The sequence below is a fragment of the Salvia splendens genome, chromosome 2 (genome assembly GCF_004379255.2).
Source record: "Salvia splendens isolate huo1 chromosome 2, SspV2, whole genome shotgun sequence".
NCBI classification, from domain to species: Eukaryota; Viridiplantae; Streptophyta; class Magnoliopsida; order Lamiales; family Lamiaceae; genus Salvia; species Salvia splendens.
Genome location: NC_056033.1, coordinates 30,076,065 through 30,085,518, shown reverse-complemented (window position 1 = coordinate 30,085,518; position 9,454 = coordinate 30,076,065). Strand labels below are relative to the sequence as shown.

General features: G+C 35.8%; 1 long non-coding RNA gene across 1 annotated transcript; it reads left to right on the top strand.

The window, feature by feature from the left end:
* The first annotated feature begins 331 nt into the window (after positions 1–331).
* Positions 332–2,997, top strand: LOC121771865. Its single transcript, XR_006044219.1, has 2 exons — positions 332–557; positions 2,481–2,997. It is a non-coding gene; the product is annotated as an uncharacterized LOC121771865 (long non-coding RNA).
* Positions 2,998–9,454: the final 6,457 nt, after the last annotated feature.

The following is a 9,454-nucleotide window of genomic DNA, read 5'->3' as shown; positions in this document are numbered from 1 at the left end:
ACATTTTATGAAGTAGGGAAGACCGGGGAAGCTGTAAAAATAGAAGAAGGAGTAGTGACAATTGCCGAGAGAGCTGGCGAAAGGAGATAGTGGATGTTAAGAGCGAGATCGGAGAAATCAGGAGAGAGATGGGTACGATAACCTTAGCCGTACTGGGACTGAAGGAATCCCTAGAGGCGCACACAGAGAAGATGACTGAGGCCCTTACCTTGATGATGCGGATGGTGACCTCAGTCGAACAAAGGAGTTCCCAGACCCAGCAAATTATTCCTCCCGGGTCCAGTGGAGAAATCAGACCCCCAGCCCTAGGAAAACCCTCCAGTCAGCAAGCGCCAGTTAATCCTACTGCTACCCCATCTAAGAAGAGGAAGAAGATGACCACCAAGCCCACAACAACTGTGTCAGTAAAGAAAACCATACCGAATCCAGCAGTGAAAGAAGCAGAGGAACCTACACCATTGGTTCCTAAAAAAGTGAAGACCGACCGCCCGAAGCAAGTGTCCCAGAAGCCTGGCTCCCAAGGGAGCTAGAAACAGAATTAAACCCCCAGTGACCAAGTAATTTTACATTTGAGTTTTTTCTATTCTTTTCTTTTGTCGAGTGTCTATGTCTGCATGTTTTCTCTGTTTTAAGCATGTTGTCGTGTCTGTGTATATGTGTTTTGTGTGCTTCTCCCACTTAGCTCAATCCTTGTCTAAGTGTGAGAAGTTTATGTTAATATGACATGTGTTGGTATTTGTTGTTTTCTGCGTATGTCTTCTCCCTCTTAGTCAATTGTTTGCCTAAGTGTGAGAAGATTGTCTTGTATATATGTTCTGTTGGTTTTATTGTTTTGTGTCCTCTCCCACTTAGCCCAATTCTCAGTCTATGTGTGAGAAGATTATGTTACATGTGTTTAAGTTGGTCTCTGTTGTTCATGTGTTCACCAACTGCCCTGTTTCCACTTCATCAGGACTGCTTGGGGACAAGCATGAGTGAAGTGGACGGGGAGAGCAGTTAGTGCAGTTAGTGTCGAGCACATATATATTTTGCCAGGTCTAGGAGTCAGTTTTTTAGGATTTATGTGTTAAGTATAAACTGGCAAAAAAGAAGGCAAGATTCCCTTAGTGAGGGTGATTGAAGAGATAATACATGTCAATTTTTGAGACCTCTTTCCTTAATAAATCAAAATCGGTTTGAAGGAAGTAAGAATGATAGAAAGGCCTTAATTTGATCTAGTTGTGAAGCCCTGTATATTGTGAGTTAAGAACCTAAGAGTAAAACACTTTCTACTAAATAGAAAGAGGGGCTGCCACTTGATGCTTAGGGAGAAATGACATAATGGAGTAAGGACTAAAGGCAATAGGATAACCGTTGAGCTTAATTCTTTCGAATCCACTAGACCTGCCACATTGTAAAGGCACCCCATAGTTGGCCAATGTCGAGCTTATAAAAAATTTTGTCCTTTCCTTGGCACCCTTAGCCTTCATACCATGTGAACAAGGGGGCAGGAGTGGGGGCAACTCACCAAATTGGGGTAGGGAATAGGTTGTGAATAGATGGATATAAGTAAGAAGTAGAAAAGGAAATGGGTAGGGAAATCTGTAGCCTGGCCCAAGAAAAATTTTAGAAAGAAAAGAAAAATGGGTAGGAAAAAGTTGTAACCGAATCCAAGAAAAAAAAGGGAAAATAAATGTTAGAAAAAATTCAGGGCAGGAAAAATTTTGTAACTTGACCCGGTAGATGAAGGGGATAGAGGAATAAGGCCAAAATGGCCAGGGAACAGCTCCAAATTTTGGGAAGTTTAGATTATAAAAAGGGAGGTTGTTTCCATCTTTTATCCCTAAGTTCACATGTCCTTCTTATATTTTACTCACACATTTTGAACTTAGGCCCCTAGGATTCTCACCTACTTATACTACAATCCCCTGGCCCCGTTACAGCCAAATGCAAAGACCTTAAGGAACTTCTCTGTGTCAGTAGAACTCAAAGCATCAGTGGTATGGCAAAAATGAATGAGTGAATGGTCTTAACGTTTCTGGTGAGGAATGAGTGACCGAGTGAACCCAACAACCTAGTAAAATTAGAGGCTATCTTGACGAACTGACAAACTGACCTGATAGAAGAAGGGAGGGGGAGAAATCTAAGACTGTAGACGATTGGATTGATCTTAAGCTTGTGGGGACGACTGCTAGAACTTGAACCAGTTTATACATTTGTGTTTGTGTTTGTTTTGTTTCTCATGTCTTGTTTGTTCTTGTATCTATTATTGTCTAAGTCCTTTTGCGTCTAGGTCTAGGAGTTTAAGTCTTTTCTTTTCTTTAGAGTCAGTCAAGTGATAACTATGCATTGAAATTTGCCTTAATTTCTTATATTTTGTCTTTCATACTTGAGGACAAGTATGGTTTAAGTGTGAGCAGTTTGATAAGGCTCATTTCATGCATTGGTTATGGGGTTAAATTCTGTAAATTCAGTGAACTAATAAGTGTTTGTAAGTTCAGGTGCGTGTAAAATCTGCCGGACCCAGGAAGTACATACAAATTACCCGAAGCAGAGAAAAAGAGGGAAATGAAGTGAAAAGCGCCAGCAATCTACCAGACCGAAGAAATGACAAAGACGCTGGCAGAAAGCAAAAATGAAACAAGGAGCAAATAAAAAAAGATCAAAGGCATAACGGACAAATCATGAAGAAGGAGTGCCCTAGGGATCCGAGCCTCAACTATATAAAGGGACTACTCCTTTGAAGAGAGTATCATTCTACACCAGCTTCACATACTCCTTAGTTTCATTTCTAGTTAGCTCACTTCACACGCACTTGGCACCGATGGGAAATTCTGGACAGGCTTGGCGGTAGTTAGTTTCTGTGGTGTAACACCGTCCTCACGGGGGCTAATATACAATCATTTACTTTTCCATTGTTTTATCTCTCGTCGTGAACTTCTTTGCCGGAAGCTCGGCGACTGCTTTTGTGTTTGAACCTTATTTCCGTGGTTATGGCAGTTTATATTTTCTGTTTTACTTTGGTTTCTGATGTTTGATGTGGGTTTCACTGATTTTGGATGTTTTTCACAATTGACTGTTGAATTGGAGTTGAGATTGGTTGAATCTGAGTTGGTTAGTTGTGGAATTGTTTGAATCGGAGTGGATGGATATGGATCTGGGTGTTGTTGAGTTTAGATCGGTTGGATCTGGAGTGGATTGTGGTTTCGAGAGATGAATTTGATACGTAATTGTTAGATCTGCATGGCTATGTTTGTTGCTTTCGATTTACTTGACCTAGTAGCTTAGATCTGATAGTTTTCTGCTTAATCATAATGTTTGATGTTCGATCTGTGTTTGCTTTGTTTTTGATGCTCTGTTTCGTTCATGTTCATGTTTATTTGCTGAAGAAGATGAAGATCGTTGGTAGTTAGATCCAGATCCGTTGTTTGTTTACTTTTGCAGCTTTACCTGTCGCAGTAGCTAAATTGGGAATCTGTCCCACTGCTTTCTCATGCTCTTTTGTCTAACCATTTTAGGAAACTTTTTTATTTGACCTGGTAGTTTTGATAAAATTTCCTTACTTAAGTCATCTCTCGAATCATGCATGCGTACGTGTTCTTCTTGTTTCTTAGGTCTAGTAGTTAGTTAGTACTTGAGTGTTTTTAATTCTCTTGACCCAGTAGTTTAAAATTCTCGACCCACTTGTTGCGTGGCAGCAGCCAACCCTCCAAAAACCCTCCAAATGCATGCTAACACATCCGTCCTCGTGAGATTGATTATTTACTTCCCTATACTACCCAATAGTGTAGTGGGTTGAGATTTTAAAGCGGTAAAAGTGTGTGTCCAACGACCGAATTTTTAAGGTTTCACGATCTCCTAGACCCTGTGATCTAGCGAATCCTCTGGACCACGTGGAATTGTGATAAATCAATTACCAGACTCCTTTTATCCGTGACTTCATAGACCTTTTGTAACATCTAAACAGCAAGACATGTGTAACTAAATTACTGGGGTCGAAATTGCATTTGGACTGTTTCAGAAGTCATTCTATTACAAGGACAAAACCTTGTCTAGGACTATTCAATGATGGCGATCTTATAATAAGTTTTACATAAAAACAATTCATTATTTATTGTAAAAGACGCCATTTACTATTCTACTATCATCTACTATTAATTAGTTGTAGAAATGATATAAACATTTATGCTTTGGTGGTCTCGTTTTTGCAAGACGTGTCACGATCTAACTTGATTTTCATGTAAATATCAAATTTAAAAGTGGCAACTTGTGCGCTTAGATATGAGAAATCTTGCACACTTTTGTAATAGTTTAAACGTGGCTTATCTACGTCCAAACAAAGCCAAAAAACTTGGTATGTTAGGTAGGCACGAATTATATATATACACACGCGTATGTATATAGAGATAGAGGTAATCTAAGATAAAGATTATTATCAATAATAAAAATATATATAAAGATAATTCCAATCCTACAAATATTATATAATTAATTAGATTCATTAATCATAAATGTACCACTGGTATAAAATAAATTATGATTATTATAATATACTAAAATAATAGTACTTCATTTTATGATGTGGGTAAATAATCATAAAAAGATTAGTATTGCAGGTTAAATTTTATAACTAATTAATACGATAAAATATAAAATATATGTAATACATTCCCCCTAAATATATCTCATATCACGAAAATTGCAATCAATTGACATGATCTAGAGACAACAATGTTTTCAGGTGGTTGATTTAACTAAATGTGTCCATCAACCATGCGACACAATATATGTTTTCAATTTATTCATATTTGATTTTTTGTTCTTCTTGTGCAGTCCATTTTGACTAAATCAAACCTAAACTAAGATCAAGATCTATATTCTTGGAGGTGGATAACGAAAGGAAGAGAAAGAATATGAGCTATTAATAATAATGGGTAGGAATGAACCATTGCAATACTTTTGAGATGCAAGATCAGTTAAGATGTTGATCTTTTAAATTATTTTTTTAATGATGCACTTTTAAGTTTAGGCAGCCAAATAAATAATTATATAGTGTTGTGTAGACAAAGAGTAGGAATGATGGGGCTAGCAAATTGGTATCTAATAGAGAAGAGGGCACTATATTTTCTATCTCTAAAAGAAATGGATTGTGACCTTAAAGATGTTATCCTATGACCATACTTTAGCTAGACAAATTATTATCTCATGAAAAGATAGCAAGCACTACTACCATTACATCCCTAGTGACTAAAGCCAATCAAACTACAAAATCAACATAATTAAGTCTTTGGCATGCCCACACCCTCCAACATATTCCCTCCGTCTCGCTTTAGCAATCCCAGTCACTTTTGAGCACTCGTTTTGTAAAAATGATAATAAATAAATAAAGTGGAGAAATGATAAAGGAAGTTAGAGAATAATGTAGAGAAAAGTCTTATCCACATTATTCTCTAACTTACTTTACCATATCTCCACTTTAACTATTTATTATCATTTTTATAAAATGAGTGCTCAAAAGTAATTGGGAGTGCTAAAACGGGACGGAGGGATGTGTGCATATATATAAATTAAATATTTGTAGGGGGAAATTAATGTTGCTCATCATTTGTGAGGATCTTTTGCAAGCATATTAATATTTAATTCATATTGTTATTTTCTATTTCTTGGATATTATTTTATTTCAATATCATATATTGTCAATCATTTGGCCTGTTGTGATAAGGGGAAATCATATTTTCTCGATTTTCAAATAGACGCAAAGTGTTGCCAACTTATTCTTATGCAAACAGTACTTATGAATGTTCACAAATAGTGAGAGTCATATCACTTGTTTACACATGTGTACACATCAAGCTTACAAGAAAAGAAAAATCCATCATTTGGTCTTGACCCATTATACAAAAAAAAAGAGATAGTGAAGAACTCAATAATAGTTCAACGTCAAAACAGAATGAAAAAAATATTAAGATAGTATGCGTTGCTAACTAAATGATAGTAATATATTTATCCTTTCACGGCTATGTAAAACTTCAAATCTTCAATGGTAGTTTCTGCAATTCGTCCCATCTCTAATCAATTTCGTTACATATTTCTATTTGTTAGGAAGATATCTTTCATCATTAATTTGTTAGTTTGCAAATCATAGGGCCACTTTTATAGATCTCATTATGGAACATCACATTTAAAGATAAATTAAATAATACAAAGGTTTGAAAAGTGGAACCATTAGAAATTAAAACATACTACACAAAAAAGAAAGTAGCATGTGTTGTTCAAGTGTAAATAAAATGGTTAATATATGAGGCTAAAGATTTTATGTCCAGGATAGCTGATGTAGAAATGTATAGAGAATGAAGTTAATGCACTGAACTGGTAGTAACAAAGAACTCTGTAAATTTGAGAACTCCAGAGTATAAAATTCAAAGTAAATTTAATATTCAAAATCTGTCTTTTTAGTCCAACAATGAGGCATTTATATAGGTAAAGGAAAATCCTAATCTTATGGATAAATAAACATTAACGGAATAACTAAAAGGAAAAAAAAGGAGACCCTAATTTGGCAGAAGGAAAAGCAATTACTAATATTTTTACATCTATTAATTCTACTAACTAGGAAATAAATAGAACCCAAAAAATAACTTGCTTAGCCTCCAAGTCTGGCTGCATCAATAGTATTTAATATTGCGTTAAAAAAAACAAAGAGAAAGATGTAATTAGATAAGTTGTGAGAAAATAAAGAACACACACTCAATCTTTGTTAGTCCTCTTTCATACAAGAAATGCTAATTAGTATTATTGCTTTATAATGATTAATCTATGGTTTAATGATGTTGGTTTTTGGGTGGTGGGATTCATGGCTTGAGGCTTATTGGGGGTTTTATGCCTCGGAAAGTTTGAACAGATTGGAGATACTATATTAATCTTTATTATCTCAATGTATAGTTTGTGCGGGTATGTAGTGCATGCGCTTAAAAAAATCATTTCAGTGCATGTATCTTTCAAATCACTCGCTTTCTCTTTTCATTACCAAGTATGTGTAAAATTAACAGCTCATTATGAATTGACACTTTTTAACTTATAATTAAAAACACTTAATGTTTCAAATAAATTAATGACAGAATTCAGTGCAATCAAACTAGTCAAGAGACAGTAAATTACATAATTTAAAGAAATAAAAGCGGACCTGAATTCTAATTTGGGCTTCATGATTGGGCCTATTCATTCGGGATTGTTGTATTAATGTGCCCATTTTTATTATAACTGTACACTTGATTATTTTTTTTGTTTGACCGGATTTTGCAGCCAATTAAATAGCAGCATGTGTTGCTGAAAAACAATGTACTATATACTTATACAATTAATTTATAAACAAAATCAACATACACATAGTTAAATTCAAATTATTATGTATCACACGCAATTCAAATGTTGCTCACCAAATGTTGGAAATGGCTTGTTAAATTAACCTTTAGGTGAAGTGGTAGACTCTGGGTTATATATACTGTATTTACATTCAACTTTCAAGGTGTGGCACAGTAAATAATATTCGTCTTCACAGCTACAGACAGCAGCAACATATGGCAAAATAAAACAAAACTGAATAGTGCTAGGACTATGAAGAAATCAAGTCCAAGCTTACGCTTTCATATATACCCTAACAACTTACTTCACGTATCTATCTTACAGTATGACAAATAGCGATTTACAAGCTGTGGCGTTCTTACCCATCTACCACCCATAAATCGGGTTCTCCACCTGCGCAGGCAACAGGTGGAGATCCTTGCACTGCTGGTTGGGTGCACAGCCTCAGGAACTCATTTCCATGAATCTCTGGGTAGCAGCCTCCCACGTGAGACTGTATCTTTGCTCCGGGGTGAGAGGCAGGGGTTCATTGGCCATAGCTTCTTTTACTTTAGCAACAAAGTCTTCTGGTGTCTTGTATGTCAAACAGTTGGGGAATGCCCTGAAGAAATCATTTGAAGGGTGGTCGGAACAGACAACAAATTTTCCCATCGCAAGGGCCTCAGCTGTAGCAGTACATAGCACATCGCTGACACTGGGATTTATGAAGATTTTGTAACTGCAAACAAATAAGCATTTGTCAAAATGGCAGAACTATAATTCCCTTTAGTTATGAGCGACATTCCAAGTCAAAATGGCAGAACTATAATTCAATAGAACCACATGAAGTAGCTTCTAGGAATTATGCATTTCACAAAATCTAAGACTTCAAATTTGATATGCATATCCCCCTGCAAAGAAGTCCAGGGAAACTTACCCTTGAGGGGAAAAAAAATTGAACCAATTGTCCAATCGATCATAAAAAAATCCAACTCCTTCATAAAAAAGTAAAGTCCAACCCTTTCATAAAAAAGTCCAACCCCTTCAAGATTCACCTGAAGGGTTTGAAGGAGGGTGTTGACAATTGAAATATAAAAATAAATATAATAATATCTCACATCTTTGTACACAAAGAGCTTAATCCACTATATAAGTCTCATGGGCCTCTCCTCTTATCACCAATTGATTTTAAGATGGAACCCATGGATTTCTATCACCGACCATATTTTTCTTCTTGACATTATTCAACCCACCGAGTAAAGACCATAATAAGGGTGACCCGTCATACTGTAGGACAAGTATTTAAACGATCTAGATTTTACAACCAGTTATTTTACTTCGTTTATGGAGAAATACGCAGCACAAAACTAAATTATAACTGAATCCCCAAAATCTAGTTTCTCTCAACTACACATTCTTAATCAAGAAAAAAGAGAATACATCAATCCTTCACGGTATTATATTATTGTGCACAAACTATAACTCAGGAAAAACTGCACAGGTACTGGAATTAGGCTAACCCAAGCGTAAATTGATAAACAAAATTTTGGGGATATTTCTTTTTTGTTCTAGACTAAAACTTAGAATCCGTAAGTATACTGGAGTTTTTTTATTCCGGGTTTGGGAGAGACGCATGACCATCATGTGTCTCCTTTTAATGAGACGCATCACGGACATGCATCTTTCATAAAGACGCATGAGGGACATGTGTCTTTCTATTTTTCCAAAAAATTTTTAACGACGCACAACCATCATGCGTCTTAGGGAGAGACGCATCTCCCTCATGCGTCGCTCATTTTTTTTACAAAATCATTCTTGGTTGTTTCTATATTATTTTTACAAAATCATTCTTGGTTGTTTCTCTTTATAGAGACATCCTTAAATGTTTTATGTTTCACCTTCGATGTGAGACAAAATCATTCTTGGTTGCTTCTCTTTTATAGATACATCCTTGAATGTTTTATGTTTCCCTTCAATGTGAGACAAAATCATTCTTGGTTGCTTCTCTTTTACAGAAACATCCTTGAATGTTTTATGTTACACTTTCGATGTAGGACAAACTCATTCTTGGTCGCTTCTCTTTTATAGAGACATCCAAAATCATTGTTGGTTGCTTCTATTTTATAGAGACATC